Below are 20,590 nucleotides of genomic sequence, written 5' to 3'. Positions count from 1 at the left end.
TGCACCTCAGAAACAACTAGAGTATGCGACGTACTCGTTCGAGCAGTCGCATCAATAGCTGGCATTTCTTCCTCGTCACCACTACGATTAAATGGCGGCTGTGTAAGAAGCAAGATAGACAAAAATCTTCAAGTAGCAAAACAGTAAGGCGACTTACGAGCTGATGAGGGCTTCAAGGTATGGATCGAAAGTTGCCTTCCGACGTGAAGGAGCAGCTTCTTCGGCTTTGGAGGTGCCGGAATCTTCGACGTCAGTCCTCTTCCTTTTGTTCTTTGGAGAAACAGCAGGAGGAGGAGACTGTGCCAATGTAGTAGCTTCAGAGGCAGCCTCCTTTTCAGAAGATCCCGCGGATTTTCGAGAACCTGCGGGTTCATTCTCAAAAGAAGGGGCATCTTGGTTGCCATCCGTGACAACAGCTCGTTCTTCGACTTCTCCACCTTCAGGAAGGGGAGGAAGCGAGACAAGGTCTGGATGGTTCTATACAAAAACAAGGGGAGGTGTCAATAAAAGAGTTATGTAAAGGATAACAAAACAAAAATGAGCCAGTCGACAAAGGTTACCTTGGGAAGCGCATTGGTGGCGCTATATGGTTTTACGTGACAAGAAGCAGGAATAGGATCTTTTGAAGTTAGGGAGGAGATCTTCCGAACAAGTTTTTCTAAATCCTTGACCGATAAATCCACCGACAACCGATCCACATCATTGTCGCCAGCATACTTCCAGAGAGGATTTTTGCGAGCCTGCAGAGGCTGCACTCTGATTCTAAGAAAATATGTCGTGATCTGGATACCCTACAGCTCTTTGCCGCGGGTGTTTTGCAGCTCATGGATGCGGGTCATCAATGCCTCCATCGCCGTTTTTTCTTCCTCGGTAGCCTCTGCATCCCAGGAGCGGCGACGATAGATTTTCTCGGCACCGTCAAAAGGAGGGATGTTGTCTTCAGCACATCCATGGTTCTCCTCACGGATGTACAGCCACTTCTTGCGCCACCCTTGAACTGAATCAGGGAATTTGACGTTGAAGTACTAGACATCAGGGCGAACGCAGATAACAACGCCGCCTATGTTATAGGCGACATTGGGAGAACCATTGCGGCGACAGAAAAAAATACGCTTCCACAACGCCCAGTTAGGCTGGACGCCGAGGAAGGATTCGCAAAGGGTGATGAAAATGGAAATGTGGAGAATAGAGTTGGGTGTGAGGTGATGAAGTTGCAGTCCATAAACGAAAAGCAACCCCCGAAGAAAAGGGTCAATGGGGGCAGAAAGGCCGCGGATGAGATGATCGACAAAATTAACCCGATACTCCATTGGAGGGGTTGGGTAGCTCTCTTCGCTGGGGAAGCATAGCGCCTTGGGCTTCTTGCTGATCCCCAGTTTCTTCAGAAGGTTGATGTCTTGGGTAGAGATTTTGGATCTCTCCCACTCAGCACTTCCCAGATCCACGGAAGGCATCGTTGATTCCGGCGTGATGTGTCTGGTCAGTCTGCGCGGTGGCATTAACAATGGCGCAGGAGTGCAGCTTGAGAGAAGTTGAGCTCAGGGAACTGTGGGGCGCAAGAGGAGTTTTTGCAGAGGAGAGCAGAGGAGCGGCGCGAGCAGAAGTGCTGGAGGAAGAAGAAGGGGACCTTAAATAGAGGTGCGGCGAAGCGGCGTACCGTTGGATGGAAAAAGTGTGCGGCAGATGATGTACACGTGGAACATGGGTAAAAAGTAATTTCACCCTGGAGGAGTTATGGTGTGTGTGCCAGGAAAAGCGGAGGACGTGTGTCCCCCACTTGCACGACGTGTCAACATGATGCGTAATTTGGGCCCGCAAGGCAGCGAGAGAGAACTTCTCGCGATTTTAGGAATTGCAGTTGTGGCTATCGTTAGCAATGACGTCACTTTAGCAGGAGAAAAATTCGACTTAACAGCTTTATAAAAAAGGCGACAGCAAAAAATATTGGAGAGCCTTTGATCAAATACAAGTTTTTGATCAAATGCTCGGGGGCTACTTTGGAAAAATGAAAAATTCGAGAAAGACAAAATAGAAATGGCGTGAGCCTATGATCAAATACAAATATTTGCTCATAGCCTCGGGGGCTACTCCCATCGGGAGCGCTGTTCACGCACCCGAGAGATTTGAAAATTTCGGGAGAAAAAGAAAATATAGCGGCATAAGGCGTGGAGCCTACACCCAAGCACAAGTCCTTGGCTGTAGCCTCGGGGGCTACTCCCATCGGGAACGCTGCTCGCGTGCCCGATGAAATTATAAAAAAAAGATAGAAGAACAAGAGAGTATATTTCGAGTTATAAATAACTCTACATATACTCCCATCGGGAGAGCAATATAAGTCATCCGTTGACTCAATAAAATGTGCCATTCCAACAGCCGAATAAGCACTCGACAATATATTCTCAGAACGCCAAAGTTGTGAACAATTTCTGAATGCCGCAAAACTTTGCGAAGGTAAGACCCCAGATCCGTTCTGTGTGGCGTGGCGCCGTCTCTGACGTCGGTTTGATACTTTTATCCGTATCAACAGATACGAAGAAAAATCCTAACGGACGCATTAGGTACCCGATAAATATGACTGGGACTCGACAGAATGGTAAGACCTTAAGCGGCACCTGTCGAAGTTTACACCAATATCCCGAGATCATGTCCAGGGACGTGGTCTTGAGGTAGGTTTTTGCGGATTGCCACTAGAGCAGTTAACTAGTACCTGATCCGTCAGATGAACTAGCCCCAACTACCGTTATCGCTGTACAATATAGAAATTCATATGAAGAAATAGAGAGAAGTTTAAAGTTGTCGAGTAAAAATAAACAGTGGAGATTTTCCTTGACTCTACGATTCAAGCAAAATCTCGGGGGCTACTGACATAGGCATTTCCAATGGGCCTGCCGAAGATAGTACCCGCGGTTTACTGAAGGCCCACGACTCGAAGAATAAGAAGATTCGGAAGCCCAAGTTGATATTAAAATTGTATTAGGAGATGACGTTTGTAATCTTGCGGGATGAGTTGGAAACCTTCCCGGACTCTGTAACTTGTACAATACGGATCCCTCGGCTCCACCTCCTATATAAGGGGGAGTCGAGGGACAAAGAAAGCATCGAATCATTGTCTCTCAAACCCTAGTTTTCATAATCGTCGAGTACTTTTCGGCTGAAACCTTCGAGATCTACTTGCCCTCTACTTCCAACTAAACCCTAGTCTACTGTAGGGATTCGTTGCATAGAAAACAAAAAAATTCCTACCGCGAACACGCAATCCAAGCCAAGATGCAATCTAGAAGACGGTAGCAACGAGGGGTTTATCGAGTCTCACCCTTGAAGAGATTCCAAAGCCTACAAGAGGAGGCTCTTGTTGCTGCGGTAGACGTTCACTTGCCGCTTGCAAAAGCGCGTAGAAGATCCTGATCACGATCGCTTCCGGCGCCACGAACGGGCAGCACCTCCGTACTCGGTCACACGTTCGGTTGTTGATGAAGACGACGTCCACCTCCCCGTTCCAGCGGGCAGCGGAAGTAGTACCTCCTCTTGAATCCGACAGCACGACGGCGTGGTGTCGGTGGTGGTGGAAAAATCCGGCGGAGCTTCGCTAAGCGTGCGGGATGTGGTGGAGGAGAGAGGCCGCTAGGGTTTGGGGAGAGGGGCGCCGACCACTATAGGGGTGCGGCCACCTTGTGGTTCTTGGGTGGCCGGCCACCTTGTGGTTCTTTGGTGGCCGGCCCCCTCCCCTTGGCCCCTCATTATATAGGTGGAACCCCAAGTGTTGGTCTCCAAGTCTTCGAATAAGACCCGAACCCAAAACCTTCCATATGGTGGGGAAACCTACCCAAGCTAGGACTCCCACTAGAGGTGGGAGTTCCACCTTCCATATGGGGGGGTGGCCGGCCCCCTAAGGGGGAGTCCACTTGGGACTCCACCCCACTAGGGTTGGCCGGCCATGGAGGTGGAGTCCCATCGGGACTCCACCCCCACTAGGGTTGGCCGGCCATGGAGGTGGAGTCCCATCGGGACTCCACCTTCCTTGGTGGTTTCTTCCGGACTTTTCTAGAACCTTCTAGAACCTTCCATAGAACCTTCCGAGTCATTTTAATTCACATAAAATGATATCCTATATATGAATCTTATTCTCCAGACCATTCCGGAACTCCTCGTGATGTTCGGGATCTCATCCGGGACTCCGAACAAATATTCAAACTCCATTCCATATTCAAGTTCTACCATTTCAACATCCAACTTTAAGTGTGTCACCTTACGGTTCGTGAACTATGCGGACATGGTTGAGTACTCACTCCGACCAATAACCAATAGCGGGATCTGGTTATCCATAATGGCTCCCACATATTCAACGATGACTTTAGTGATCGAATGAACCATTCACATACGATACCAATTCCCTTTGTCACGCGATATTTTACTTGTCCGAGGTTTGATCTTCGGTATCACTCTATATCTTGTTCAACCTCGTCTCCTAACAAGTACTCTTTACTCGTACCGTGGTATGTGGTCTCTTATGAACTCATTCATATGCTTGCAAGACATTAGACGACATTCCACCGAGAGGGCCCAGAGTATATCTATCCGTCATCGGGATGGACAAATCCTACCGTTGATCCATATGCCTCAACTCATACTTTCCGGATACTTAATCCCACCTTTATAACCACCCATTTACGCAAGTGGCGTTTGGTGTAATCAAAGTACCTTTCCGGTATAAGTGATTTACATGATCTCATGGTCATAAGGACTAGGTAACTATGTATCGAAAGCTTATAGCAAATAACTTAATGACGAGATCTTATGCTACGCTTAATTGGGTGTGTCCATTACATCATTCATATAATGATATAACCTTGTTATTAATAACATCCAATGTTCATGATTATGAAACTAATCATCCATTAATCAACAAGCTAGTTTAAGAGGCATACTAGGGACTTCTTTGTTGTCTACATATCACACATGTACTAATGTTTCGGTTAATACAATTATAGCATGATATATAAACATTTATCATAAACATAAAGATATAAATAATAACCATTTTATTATTGCCTCTAGGGCATATCTCCTTCGAGTCTCCCACTTGCACTAGAGTCAATAATCTAGTTTACATTTGTAAAGATATAACACCTTGGCCTTCCGGTGCTTTATCATGTTTTGCTCACGGGAGAGGTTTTAGTCAACGGATTCGACACGCTCGTAAACGTATGTATTTTGTAATTCATTTGCGTCTCAACGCATCACTCATTTCCAAATGAGTCGGCATTTAAATATGTTTGGTCTTCTCGGTGGAACCTTAATTCCGCGGTCTAAAATATGTCACTAATATTGTCACACACAATATAGCTTCAAAGTTCCGACTCGTCGGAACTACACCAAGTTCTCAAAGAACCTCTTGACTTAATATCCTTTGTCATTGTCAAAACAATGACATACTCTGCCTTCTTTTGTAGAATCCGTCACAATATTTAGAACTCTTCTAAATCTAGCATAGACAACTTCTAGCTCATTGTGCTACCTTTTAAAACAACACTTAGTCTAATTTGAGATTGAAATTTTATTTTCATATGTGACAAAACAAATATCGGTGCAACACTGATGGCGTGTAACTCACACGTTCGTTGGGAACCCCAAGAGGGAGGTATGATGCGCACAGCAGCAAGTTTTCCCTCGTAAAAGAAACCAAGGTTTATCGAACCAGGAGGAGCCAAGAAGCACGTTGAAGGTTGATGGCGGCGGGATGTAGTGCGGCGCAACACCGGGGATTCCGGCGCCAACGTGGAACCCGCACAACACAACCAAAGTACTTTGCCCCAACGAAACAGCTGAGGTTGTCAATCTCACCGGCTTGCTGTAACAAAGGATTAACCGTATTGTGTGGAAGATGATTGTTTGCGTGAAAACAAGTAGAACAAGTATTGCAGTAGATTGTATTTCAGTATAGAGAATTGGACCGGGGTCCACAGTTCACTAGAGGTGTCTCTCCCATAAGATAAACAGCATGTTGGGTCAACAAATTACAGTTGGGCAATTGACAAATAAAGAGGGCATGACCCTGCACATACATATTATGATGAGTATAGTGAGATTTAATTGGGCATTACGACAAAGTACATAGACCGCCATCCAGCATGCATCTATGCCTAAAAAGTCCACCTTCGAAGCTATCATCCGAACCCTCCAGTATTAAGTTGCAAAGCAACGGACAATTGCATTAAGTATGGTGCGTAATGTAATCAACAACTACATCCTTAGACATAGCATCAATGTTTTATCCCTAGTGGCAACAGCACAACACAACCTTAGAACTTTCTATCACTGTCCCAGGTATCAATGTAGGCATGAACCCACTATCGAGCATAAATACTCCCTCTTGGAGTTACAAGCATCTACTTGGCCAGAGCATCTACTAGTAACGGAGAGCATGCAAAATCATAAACAACACATAGACATAACTTTGATAATCAACATAACAAGTATTCTCTATTCATCGGATCCCAACAAACGCAACATATAGAATTACAGATAGATGATCTTGATCATGTTAGGCAGCTCACAAGATCCGACAATGAAGCACAATGGGGAGAAGACAACCATCTAGCTACTGCTATGGACCCATAGTCCAGGGGTAGACTACTCACACATCACTCCGGGAGGCGACCATGGCGGCGTAGAGTCCTCCGGGAGATGAATCCCCTCTCCGGCGAGGTGCCGGAGGCGATCTCCCGGATCCCCCGAGATGGGATCGGCGGCGGCGGCGTCTCAGTAAGGTTTTCCGTATCGTGGCTCTCGGTACTGGGGGTTTCGCGACGGAGGCTTTAAGTAGGCGGAAGGGCAGGTCAGGAAGGGGCACGAGGGCCCCACACCACAGGGCCGCGCGGCCAAGGGGGGGCCGCGCCGCCCTAGGGTTTGGGCACCTCGTGGCCCCACTTCGTCTCCTCTTCGGACTTCTGGAAGCTTCGTGGCAAAATAGGACCCTGGGCGTTGATTTCGTCCAATTCCGAGAATATTTCGTTACTAGGATTTCTGAAACCAAAAACAGCGTAAAACAAAGAATCGGCACTTCGGCATCTTGTTAATAGGTTAGTTCCAGAAAATGCACGAATATGACATAAAGTGTGCATAAAACATGTAGATAACATCAATAATGTGGCATGGAACATAAGAAATTATCGATACGTTGGAGACGTATCAAACACCTTACAGCAATTTGTTTGTCATTTCTCCATACAAAACTATATATATATATCCTTGGTTTCTTCTTAAGTACTCAAGAATATTCTTACTGTTTTTCAATGATCATCACATGAATCATTCTGGTACATGCTCATAACACTTTTTAAGAGCATAGAACATCTGATTGTGTACATATTATCCGTGATCTATAATCACTCATTGTGTTTTTACTCATTGAGTGTCAGATACACTCAAGTCTTGTTAAAACTTAACATGACAAGAATATTTTCTTAATATTTCTATATTGAACTATTTCAATATCTATTCTATGTACTTTGACTTAAACTTATTTTGTGATTCAATCTATCTTCATAGATCTTGACACTAGATATGTTTCAGTCCATATCCTTTCATCGAAATTAATTTCTCAATGAAACTTTTAAATCAAGTATATAATTACATCATTTATAACCAACTATATGTCACCTACATAAAGTATTATAAATATGTCTTAGCGCTCCCACTTAATTTCTTGCAAATGCAAGCCTCTTCATCGTCTCTGATGAAATCAAAAACTCTTTGACTATTTCATCTGGTGAAGATTCCAACTCCGTGATACTTACTTCATCCAATTGAAGTTTGTATACCTATCTAGTATTCTACGGACTAGCAAAACAATTTGGTTGTATCTTGTATACACCTTTAATACACACTTCTGTTAAGTAGTGTATTTTGCCATCCTACTAGCATATCTCATAAAAGAAATATGTAGTGATTACTAGAATAATCCACATAGACTATAAGCATTGCTACGGAAGATCTAATCTTATCGTAGTCAACTCTTTGAACTTTGTCGTAAACAATTTTTCGACAAGTCGAGCTTCTTCAAGGATATTTCATCCAATTCTATAGATCCATTTACTTTCAAAAAGTATTCATCTATCTTGGATTTCATGGCGTATAGCCATTTTAACGGAGTTAGGGCCCATCATAACTTCTTTGTTTGTAGTTGGTTTATCATTGTTCAAAATCAATCCTTTGTCCACAAATCATTTATTTGATCACAAAGTAAACCATACCTACAAGGTTCAATATGTACTTCGATCTCCATGGCTAAAACACTTTGTAGTCATGGGAGCCATGATCGTCGTGGCCGCTTCCGAAACCAATTCCGATGCTGCGCTACTCTGATCATTTTGCTCAGGTTCATAAACCTTATCAAATTATATTGTCCTCCCACTCAAATACTTCACTAGAAACAATTTCTTGGAAATAAGAAACATTTATAAACACTTTTGTCTTTGTCTCGTGGGAAGAATTCCCAATTAAATCTCTGGGATAACCAACAAAGACATTCATCTGATTTTGGTTGAAAACTCTTAGACCAAAATTTAAAGAAAGGACTATTAGGGTTTATACCCATGCCATAACTCGTATGGTGTCATTTCAACGGATCATGATGATGCTCTATTCAGTGTAAAAGCGGTAGTCACTAAAGCATAATCCACAAAAATATAATGGCGTCATAATATTTTATCTCATCATTAATCCAACAAGGTTTGGATACATCTCTCGGATACTATATAATCATTATGATACTCCAAGAAATGTGAGTTGTAGAACAATTTCATGACTCTCTTAGATTTTCGCTAAAACTCGTAATTCAAATATTTTCACCATGATCTAATCATAGATATTTGACTTTTTCTATTACGATGATTTCCACTTCATGCTGAAATTTATTTGAATCCATTCAAATGTTTCAAAATTCTTCCTTATTGAATATATCCACATATATATACTCAATTCATTGTTGAAAGTTTTCATGAAGTAGAAGAATCTCCCGCTCACAACTATGCCCAGTGAACCACATACATCATCATGTATTTTTCCACTAAGTTTGTTGCCCGTTCAACTCTTGGCCTATGAACGGTATTTTAATCATTCTCTTTAGAAAAGATTTGCAAGCGCCAAATGATTCAAAAATCAAATGACTCCAAAAATCCATTTGCATGGAGTTCCTTCATGCGTTCCTTTCTAACATGACCTAAATGGCGGTTCCACAAATAAGTGGAATTCAAATCATTTGCCTTATGGCATTTTAGCGTCATTGTTATGTATGTGTGTTTCACCATTAAGATTTATAATAACTTATCCATCGTACATGGAGTAATGTCATAATTTGAACAACTCATTGTTTTTATTTGACCAGAGCAAAATAACAATTATTAAGTTCTTTATTATAAATTCTACGGCCTAGATAGAATGCTAACGACGAACATAATAACACTTTATTTTGTTCCAGACGTGCATTCTCATCATATTCCTTGTCAGTCACTTAGGCCATTGTATTCTTGTATTGCGTTGTTTTGTATGACACTTCATACCAACCAATATGGTACAAATACCCAAGAATTTCATTGTGTGACCTAACTAGGAATACAACCATAACATGTATGTCATTTATATACACCTAAGCTAGACTTTCTAGTCTTTTCTTTCTTTCTGCCAAAATATCTTTTGCAGTTTCTCTTTTAGCTTTCCTCATTATTCAGAAAAACACTTCAACATTAATAACTTCTAGGTTTGTTGGTCTAATACCAATAACCTTGAGGTTCTTATTTTGAAGTTGATCATCATATGACAAGTGTTCTAGACTTCACTATTAGTAACTTTGTAATACGATGAATAATTTCACTCATAATTTTATCCATCAATTCATGAAAACTTTCTGAGACCATGTCTGTACATGCTAGGCTCATAAAGTTTAACCTTAGTATTTGCATGTGCAAATCTGGCTTGCACCCGTTGTAAGCACACGTAGAATCTATAACACCCGATCATCACGTAATGCTTCGATACGACGAGTCTTAGCAACGGTGCATACTAAGGATGATAACTTCATGAATATGCGAATATCGTTAGTGCCCCAATAGTTGGAGGATTGTGATGCCTGGCGTCTTCAACCTTCATACATTCCCATAAAACTTATGAGTTTATGTAGTCTCACCAAAATATATTCTATCATCTTGCAATAAGGTCTTAGATATCACATATATCTCATACCTTGATTATTTCTGAAAACTAAATTTTCAGCTCCTTACTTTTCAAACAAATTTGAACTTCAAGTTTGACGGAGACAAGATAACTTTAGGTACTAATTGAAACCTTAGCTCTTTGAATCAACAATGTGAGGTTTACTAAAAGTTTACAATAGGACTTAATCAATTCTTGATTCTTTAACAATACGGTACCAATCCGTAAAGTTTCTTGTCAGATTTTAACAGTATTTCTATCTCAATAACAAGACTAGCGCATAGTAGAAAACGAATGCCAATACTACAAAATTAATTCAAAATACTACTCAGACTATGTTTATGATAATTAGTTCATGTTCTAATCTAACTACTAATGAACTCCCACTTAATACAACATCCCTCATAGTTGTTAAGTGGTACACGATCCAAATCCACTACACCAAAACCGATCATCACGTGAGATGATGTAGCTTCAATGGTGAACATCAACATGTTGATCATATCATCCATATGACTCGTGTTCAACCTTTCGGTTTCCGTTGTCCCGAGGCCATGTCTGTACATGCTAGGCTCGTCAAGCAAACCCAAGTATTCCGCGTGTGCAACATGGCTTACACCCGTTGTATGTTGAGTTTATCACACCCGATCATCACGAGATGCTTCAAAACGTCAAACAATGCAACGGTGCATACGAGGGGAGAACACTCTATTATCTTGATATTTTAGTGAGAGGGATCATCTTATAATGCTACCGTCGCGATCTAAGCAAAATAAGATGCATAAAAGGATTAACATCACATGCAGTTCATATGTGATATGGCCCTTTTGTCTTTGCGCCTTTGATCTTCATCTCCAAAGCACGGACATGATCTCCATCATCTTCGGGCATGATCTCCATCATCGTCGGCGTAGCGTCAAGGTCAATGGCGCCGTCTCCATGATTGTCCTCCATGTAGCAACTATTACAACTACTTTGAAATACTACTCAACATGAAATATAAAGACAACCATAAGGTCCTGCCGGTTGCCACAATACAATAATGACCATCTCATACATATTCATCATCACATTATGGCCATATCACATCACCAAACCCTGCAAAAACAAGTTAGACGTCTCTAATTTGGTTTGCATATTTTACGTGGTTTAGGATTTTCGAGAGAGATCTAATCTACCTACGAACATGAACCACAACGGTGATACTAATGTTGTCAATAGAAGAGTAAATTGAATCTTCACTATAGTAGGAGAGACAGACACCCGCAAAGCCTCTTATGCAATACAAGTTGAATGTCGAACGAGGAACAAGTCTCATGAACGCGGTCATGTAAAGTTAGTCCGAGCCGCTTCATCCCACTATGCCACAAAGATGCAAAGTACTCAAACTAAAGACAACAAGAGCATCAACGCCCACAAAACCATTGTGTTCTACTCGTGCAACCATCTATGCATAGACACGGCTCGATACCACCGTAGGGATTCGTTGCATAGAAAACAAAAAATTTCCTACCGCGAACACGCAATCCAAGCCAAGATGCAATCTAGAAGACGGTAGCAACGAGGGGTTTATCGAGTCTCACCCTTGAAGAGATTCCAAAGCCTACAAGAGGAGGCTCTTGTTGCTGCGGTAGACGTTCACTTGCCGCTTGCAAAAGCGCGTAGAAGATCTTGATCACGATCGCTTCCGGCGCCACGAACGGGCAGCACCTCCGTACTCGGTCACACGTTCGGTTGTTGATGAAGACAACGTCCACCTCCCCGTTCCAGCGGGCAGCGGAAGTAGTACCTCCTCTTGAATCCGACAGCACGACGGCGTGGTGTCGGTGGTGGTGGAGAAATCCGGCGGAGCTTCGCTAAGCGTGCGGGATGTGGTGGAGGAGAGAGGCCGCTAGGGTTTGGGGAGAGGGGGCGCCGGCCACTATAGGGGTGCGGCCACCTTGTGGTTCTTGGGTGGCCGGCCACCTTGTGGTTCTTTGGTGGCCGGCCCCCTCCCCTTGGCCCCTCATTATATAGGTGGAACCCCAAGTGTTGGTCTCCAAGTCTTCGAATAAGACCCGAACCCAAAACCTTCCATATGGTGGGGAAACCTACCCAAGCTAGGACTCCCACTAGAGGTGGGAGTTCCACCTTCCATATGGGGGTGGCCGGCCCCTAAGGGGGAGTCCACTTGGGACTCCACCCCCACTAGGGTTGGCCGGCCATGGAGGTGGAGTCCCACCGGGACTCCACCTTCCTTGGTGGTTTCTTCCGTACTTTTCTAGAACCTTCTAGAACCTTCCATAGAACCTTCCGCGTCATTTTAATTCACATAAAATGATATCCTATATATGAATCTTATTCTCCGGACCATTCCGGAACTCCTCGTGATGTCCGGGATCTCATCCGGGACTCCAAACAAATATTCGAACTCCATTCCATATTCAAGTTCTACCATTTCAACATCCAACTTTAAGTGTGTCACCCTACGGTTCGTGAACTATGCGGACATGGTTGAGTACTCACTCCGACCAATAACCAATAGCGGGATCCGGAGATCCATAATGGCTCCCACATATTCAACGATGACTTTAGTGATCGAATGAACCATTCACATACGATACCAATTCCCTTTGTCACGCGATATTTTACTTGTCCGAGGTTTGATCTTCGGTATCACTCTATACCTTGTTCAACCTCGTTTCCTGACATGTACTGTTTACTCGTACCGTGGTATGTGGTCTCTTATGAACTCATTCATATGCTTGCAAGACATTAGACGACATTCCACCGAGAGGGCCCAGAGTATATCTATCCGTCATCGGGATGGACAAATCCTACTGTTGATCCATATGCCTCAACTCATACTTTCCGGATACTTAATCCCACCTTTATAACCACCCATTTACGCAGTGGCGTTTGGTGTAATCAAAGTACCTTTCCGGTATAAGTGATTTACATGATCTCATGGTCATAAGGACTAGGTAACTATGTATCGAAAGCTTATAGCAAATAACTTAATAATGAGATCTTATGCTACGCTTAATTGGGTGTGTCCATTACATCATTCATATAATGATATAACCTTGTTATTAATAACATCCAATGTTCATGATTATGAAACTAATCATCCATTAATCAACAAGCTAGTTTAAGAGGCATACTAGGGACTTCTTTGTTGTCTACATATCACACATGTACTAATGTTTCGGTTAATACAATTATAGCATGATATATAAACATTTATCATAAACATAAAGATATAAATAATAACCATTTTATTATTGCCTCTAGGGCATATCTCCTTCATCTACAACCCGTAGGTATTGACAAGTTAATCCCTTGTCAGTTGCGCCGCACTACACTTCGCCGCCATCAACCTTCAACGTGCTTCTTGGCTCCTACTGGTTCGATAAACCTTGCACTACAAGGAAAAGCGTTATTGCCGGCGCACCAAAAACGGCTATTGCCGGCGCACCAGAGCCCGCCGGTGGGAACAGGCCGGTGGTAATGAGTTACCGCCGGCGCACCAGCCGGTGCGCCAGCAGTAACATGAATTATCCCCGGCGAACCAGGCCTGGTGCGCCGGCGGTATGTTTTTTCGAAATTCAAAAAAAAAGCCCGATCCAGATCTAGATCTAGATCTAGATCTAGATCTAGCTCGGGTTCATCTAGCTCGGGTTCATCTAGCTCGGGTCCTCAAAAACAGTGGCCGTGCGTTGCCTTGTCGGCGTTGCCGCACCGGTGTAGGAGGAGGAGAATGAGGCCGGAGGTGGTTGTTTAGGAGGAGGATAAGGCCGGAGGTGGTGGTGGTTTAGGAAGAGGAGGAGGAGGAGGAGGAGAAGATGGCCGGAGGTGAAGGCGGTGGAAGAGGAGAAGGTGAAGGCGGAGATGGAGGTAGAGTCCCGAGGAGGAGGAGGTTACCGGAGGAGGAGGTTACCGGAGGAGGAGGAGGAGGTCACCGGAGTAGGAGGAGGTCACCGGAGTAGTAGTCGTCTTCGGAGGCCGTCGGTGAGTATTGCAAGTAGAAGAGCAGGAGGTAAAGAGAAGAAGGGGGGAGAAGTGAGGAAGGAGAAGAGGGATGAGGGCCGGCTTGACTATATAGTGTGGGTTACCGCCGGCGCACCAAGTAGGGTGGTGCGCCGGGGGTAATTTTTTATTTTTTTCATCCAAATCATAAATCTCAAAAAAGTCCTGTTTCTGTTTTCCAAATGACAAATCCATTTTTTCTCCAAACGGCCTTAGGCCGTTGAATTCGAATAGGAAATTTTGAGTAGATCGATTTTGATATAAAAAAGTTTTTCATCGGAGGTCGTATGCAACCAGAAATCCCGTTTTACCGAAAGATGACGCTATTTTGCATAATACATCGAAATTCATATTTTTAATTTTTCACTAAAACTAGATCACATATTACATGGGCATTTCAAAGGATTTTATTTTTTGAATTTTCTACCATTTTCTATTATTTTTTCGAAAACTGAAAAGGCGATTCCTGGGGTGGTGGAGAGAAAAATCTAGGCAACTTACCCCCGGCGCACCTCTATGGTGGTGCGCTGGTGGTAAATTGTCTACCACCGGCGCACCACCATAGAGGTGCGCCGGGGGTAAGGTGCCCATATTTTCTGTTTCCGGCCAGAACTCTTCGACTTTTATTCCCGGTGCACTAAATTTTCTTGTGCGCCGGCAGTATAGGTTCTTCGCCGGCGCGGCCTAACATGGCTCGCCGGCGGTATTTTGCCACCGGCGCACGTCAATGATGGTGCGCCGGCACCCTTCCGTGCAGCTATAGCCCTTTTCCTAGTAGTGTTGGTTTCTTACTGAGGGAAAACTTGCTGCTGTACGCATCACACCTTCCTCTTGGGGTTCCCAGCGGACGCGTGCTGTACGCGTATCACCCACGACCTTCCCGAACCGCACTATATAAGACTCTGCGCAACCCTAGCCGCGTTACACGAGACGCATACGCGACTACCTGTTTCCAGTTCATTGCGCCGTCGCCTTTGTCTTCCTCATCCCGTCCGTCGGCGTGCACCGACTGCCGGGACAGTAGGCCTCCGGAACCCTGCCTCTCGTGAACCTGTACGGGTGAGGGGCAATCAGGTTTTTGGGGAGCGCTCCGGCGCGACTACTGGCATCACGACGTCGTCATCGGACGACAAGTTCCTCCACAACGACAACTTCTTCCCGGACCTCAGCGACTACTTCGACAACCTCAACATGGGCGACAACGACGCTGCTGCGAAGTATGTGATCTTGTCGTTTCTCTTTCAGTCTCTGTTAGAGTCTCTTCTTCTAGTTTCTATGGTAGATACGATCGATGTGTTTTGTCTAGATGTGATCTGTTCATCTACCTTACTAGTCTGCATGATTAGTTTATTCGTTATTTTCGTAGTCATGATTAATCAATTACTCGTACGGACTATTTCATATGGATATTTTCTTATATTTCCAACATCAACAATTCAACCAGGTGATCACCCTGTGGTACTATATCCTCCTGAATTTAGTTTTCCGTCCTCTCTATATTTTTTTGAAGAATTAACTTGGGTTGTCAAGCCAACCTGACCACAAAAAGGTAACCAGGGGATAGCACTAATTTATAATTACCGAAAAGAGTAAATTGCAGTTGCACACCGGGGTTCGGTTTCCTTTCCGCATGACACCATGCAGTTTGATTGTGCATCTCAATTTGCATAAGCCCCAGGGATTTTTTTTTCTCGGCCGGAATATCCGAAATTTCACCGAACACCGAACATTTCGTTACCCACCAAGAAACAGTGATACCGTTCAAACAAATTCGGCAGGATTTGAATTTAAACGAATGTCTATGATAAAACAACATCGAATGCGCTATATTTGAGTAAGCTTGTTGCGCCCCCTGGACTCTCTCATGAGGCCGAGGTCGCGGGCATGCAAGTTTTCATTTTTATCACTTTATTTTTGGCTTTTCAGTAAAATATTAAAGAGTTGAGGACACGACACCTACTGGTTATTCACAGCATAGTCTACCGCTGCGTTGGGTAATAAGCTGTGCTACAGTACGCTAGAAAATTTCTTTGTTTCATGATAGAATTTTTTTGAATTCAAATTTCATTTAAATAATCTCGTATGACAAATTTCCGAGATTTCGCGGAAACCGAATATTCCGGTGCCCGCCGGTAAAAAAAAATGTCACCAAGAAAGCAAACTCTCGTGTTTTGTGTTGAAATTAGTTGTGCAAGTTTGCTAGTGCTATTTAACCTATATAAGACCCAGGTTCCCTTCTAAATCCATTTGTTTACAATATTACGATTTGCAGCTATTTTGAGGAGCAAATATCTGGTGCAAGCATCGTGAAATGGGCTCGTGCTTTTTTCTTGACTGAGATACACTTCTATCAGTGCGTAGTTTATACAATATGGAATGACACAGCAGTGCCGCCGTATTTGGTTATTATACCCATCATATCTGCTATTGCTGCCCCGAAGTTCCTTTTTGGTACGTGAGTATACCGCCTTTACCTTTCAATTTTTCCACATGCTCCTAATCATCATGGCACAATCTTGGACATACACATATTCCTATGCTTTTTTCGAAATGGGGTGTACCCCGACCTCTGCATCGGTTGATGCACACAGCCTTTTATTAAACCACGAAATATTCAAAGTTTACAGCTCAAGGATCAACGAGGGTCGATACAAAAATCAACCATCGAAAAAATAAAATACTACTAAGCAATCTAAGCATCATGTAGTCTCTTAACATGCCGCCAAGTAGCCTGGTAGAAAATATCCTGGGCAACCATTCGAAGGCGGTTGCATCCAGAAACCATGCACTCCCGCTGATCCTCCGGGAGCAAGAAACGCCAAAGCTGGATCCAGTGGATCATAGTGTGGATAACCTGCAAAAAATTAGTAGAGTCCTTTTTGTTAAAAACAATGTCATTTCTGCAATTCCAAATTGTCCAACATAAAGCCGAAACACCAATGCAAATTATAGCTTTATCGTCTTTGTCAATTCCATTGAGCCAATTTCCAAACATATTTGTCACATTGGATGGAGGTGGAATATTATAAGCAGCGAAGATAACCCGCCAAATAAGCTTAGCAAAAGGACAGGAAATAAACAAATGTTCGTCCAACTTACATCTGTATATGTCAACTTGTTGGGCAGAACTATGCAGGTTCTTGTTGGCACCCCTGGCTGTATGGGTATTCCTAGCCTACAAGTACTGAAAACAAGGATCACAATTGACGCAGTCGAGAAGTTCCTCAGGATTCTGTGAAAGTATTTTGGGAAGCGTAACCCTAAACCTGGATCCGCGGTGCATATATATAGTTGGACATACAAGGCCCACCTCGTGTATATGCGAGGGGGTACAATACACAGGAGATATACATGACTACAGCTAGTCTATACAGATACAGTTTAACACTCCCCCTCAATCATAACTTGTCCAAGTTAAGATTGTGACGAAACTTCACTAGCTGTCGAGTAGCAAGAGGTTTAGTAAAACCATCAGCTACCTGATCTCCTGAAGGAACAAACCGGATGTCCAACAGCTTCCGAGCAACCCTCTCACGGACAAAGTGATAATCCACTTCTATGTGTTTAGTCCTAACATGAAACACTGGATTTGCAGAGAGATACGTTGCTCCAATATTATCGCACCATAACACTGCCGCTCGTGGATGAGGAACTCGCAATTCGGCAAGCAATGTTTGCACCCAAATTACTTCAGCCGTTGCATTAGCCAGAGACTTGTACTCAGCCTCTGTACTGGATCGAGAAACTGTTGCCTGTTTCCTGGCACTCCATGAGATCCAGTTTGATCCCAAAAACACAGCAAAGCCTCCAGTGGATCTCCTATCATCGGGGCACCCGGCCCAATCAGCATCAGAAAAAGCACTGACCAGGGTAGAAGTCGACCTGCTCAATCTCAGCCCAAGGGAAACAGTACCACGCACATATCGGAGTATCCTCTTGACAGCAGTCCAGTGAACAGTGGTTGGGGCATGCAGAAACTGACACACCTTATTAACAGCAAAAGCAATATCTGGTCTAGTCAAAGTAATGTACTGCAAAGCACCAACAATGCTTCTGTAGCGAGTAGAATCATCACCACTCAGAGCTTCACCATCATGCAGTGACAGTTTGTCAGACACAGACAAAGGAGTATCAACAGTTTTGCAAAGTTGCATATTCACACGGCTGAGTAATTCATTTGCATACTTCTCTTGGGACAGAATGATACCATCAGACACCCGCTGAACCTCAATACCAAGAAAGTAATGAAGATCTCCCAAGTCCTTCAAGGCAAAGTCCATTCCCAAGTCATGCAGAAGAGCATCAACAGCCTTCTCTGAAGAGCTAGCTACAACAAAGTCATCAACATAAATCAACATAAATATGGACACTCCCCCTTTGTTGTAGAAAAACAGAGAAGTATCTGCCCTAGAAGGAACAAACCCAAGAGAATGCAACTTAGTACTCAAACGAGAGTACCAGGCTCTAGGTGCTTGCTTCAAACCATAAAGAGCTTTGTCCAACTTGCAAATATGTCCCAATTTAGTTTCATACCCAGGAGGTTGGCGCATATAGACCTCTTCTTCCAGAACACCATGTAAGAACGCGTTCTTCACATCTAGTTGTCGAAGTTTCCAGCCACGAGAGACTACAATAGCCAACATAAGATGAATAGTAGCCGCTTTCACAACAGGACTAAAAGTGTCCTCATAATCGATCCCATAGCGCTGCTTAAATCCTTTTGCAACTAAGCGGGCTTTGTACCTATCGACAGTGCCATCGGCCTTCCTTTTTTACTTTGTAGACCCACTTACAGTCAATCATGTTCTTCCGGTGAGAGGAAGGAACAAGATGCCAGGTACGATTATCCATCAGTGCAGCATACTCCTCATCCATAGCTGCCTTCCACCGAGAATCACTGAGGGCATCAGTGAGAGTACTAGGTTCACCAGTACTGCAGAAGTTACCAAACCGAAGACGGTCATACCGAACAGTACCATCGGTGAATTGTTTGGGACGAGAAATCCCACTCTGGGAGCGTGTACGAAAAAGCTCAACAGGAAGCATAGGAGCAGCTGCAGGAGGCTCCGGCGCAGATGATCCAGCGCCTGAAACAGAAGCTGCCGGGCTGGCAGCAGGAGTCGGTACAGATGATCCTGTGGCCGCTGAAGTGGAGGGAGAACCCACCACAGAGGATCCGCCAGTTCCTGTCAGCGAGGCAGACGAGGCGGGGTGGTCACCAGGCACGGACGGAGCAGGCGAATCGCCGCGTGCCACGATGGGCGGGAGAGCGCCAGACCGCGGCAATCCCGGGACAGATACGCCAGGCAGCGGCGATCCCGGAGCAGATGCACCTGGCGGCAATGATAGGCCGCTGTCAGCAGAATCAGCATGAAAGTCCGTGTCGGCAGCAGAAAAACTACCTGATTCCTGTAGAACAGACTCAGCAGATGTAGAATTAGTAGGATTAGCGTCAGGCGGAGCCGGTAAATCGTGCCCCTCATGATGATGCAAATTAAGTGGTTGAAGTTCAAGTGGGAGGAGATTAATCTCGGCGCGTAACCGAGCACCTGCATTAGAGTGAAGAGCAGCAAACGGAAAAACTGCTTCATCAAAAACAATGTCACGAGAGATGTACACACGACCAGTAGAAATATTGAGACACTTATATGTAGGATAACGTTGCATAGAAAACAAAAAAAATTCTACCGCGAACACGCAATCCAAGCCAAGATGCAATCTAGAAGATGGTAGCAACGAGGGGGTATCGAGTCTCACCCTTGAAGAGATTCCAAAGCCTACAAGATGAGGCTCTTGTTGCTGCGGTAGACGTTCACTTGCCCCTTGCAAAAGCGCGTAGAAGATCTTGATCACGATCGCTTCCGGCGCCACGAACGGGCAGCACCTCCGTACTCGGTCACACGTTCGGTTGTTGATGAAGACGACGTCCACCTCCCGTTCCAGCGGGCAGCGGAAGTAGTAGCTCCTCTTGAATCCGACAGCACGACGGCGTGGTGTCGGTGGTGGTGGAGAACTCCGGCGGAGCTTCGCTAAAGCTACGCGGGAGATATGGAGGAGAGGGGGGCGGCTAGGGTTTGGGAGGGGGTGGCCGGCCACTTCAATGGGGCGGCCAGCTTGTGGTCTTTTGGGGTAGCCGGCCCCCTCCCTTGGCCCCTCATTATATAGGTGGAACCCCAAGTGTTGGACTCCAAGTCTTCGAATAAGACCCGAAACCAAAACCTTCCATATGATAGGGAAACCTACCCAAGGTGGGAATCCCACTTGGGGTGGGATTCCCCCCTTCCATATGGGGGGGTGGCCGGCCCCCTAAGGGGGAGTCCACTTGGGACTCCTCCCCCACTAGGGTTGGCCGGCCATGGAGGTGGAGTCCCAC

General features: G+C 44.5%; 1 pseudogene; it reads left to right on the top strand.

Annotated features, from left to right (window-relative positions):
* Window positions 1-20,590, top strand: part of LOC124646961 — a 47,055-nt pseudogene that overhangs the window by 22,432 nt on the left and 4,033 nt on the right.

This window comes from Lolium rigidum, chromosome 4, assembly GCF_022539505.1.
Source record: "Lolium rigidum isolate FL_2022 chromosome 4, APGP_CSIRO_Lrig_0.1, whole genome shotgun sequence".
Lineage (NCBI taxonomy): Eukaryota > Viridiplantae > Streptophyta > Magnoliopsida > Poales > Poaceae > Lolium > Lolium rigidum.
The sequence above is the reverse complement of the archived record's forward strand: the minus strand, read 5'-3'. Positions and strand labels throughout refer to the sequence as shown.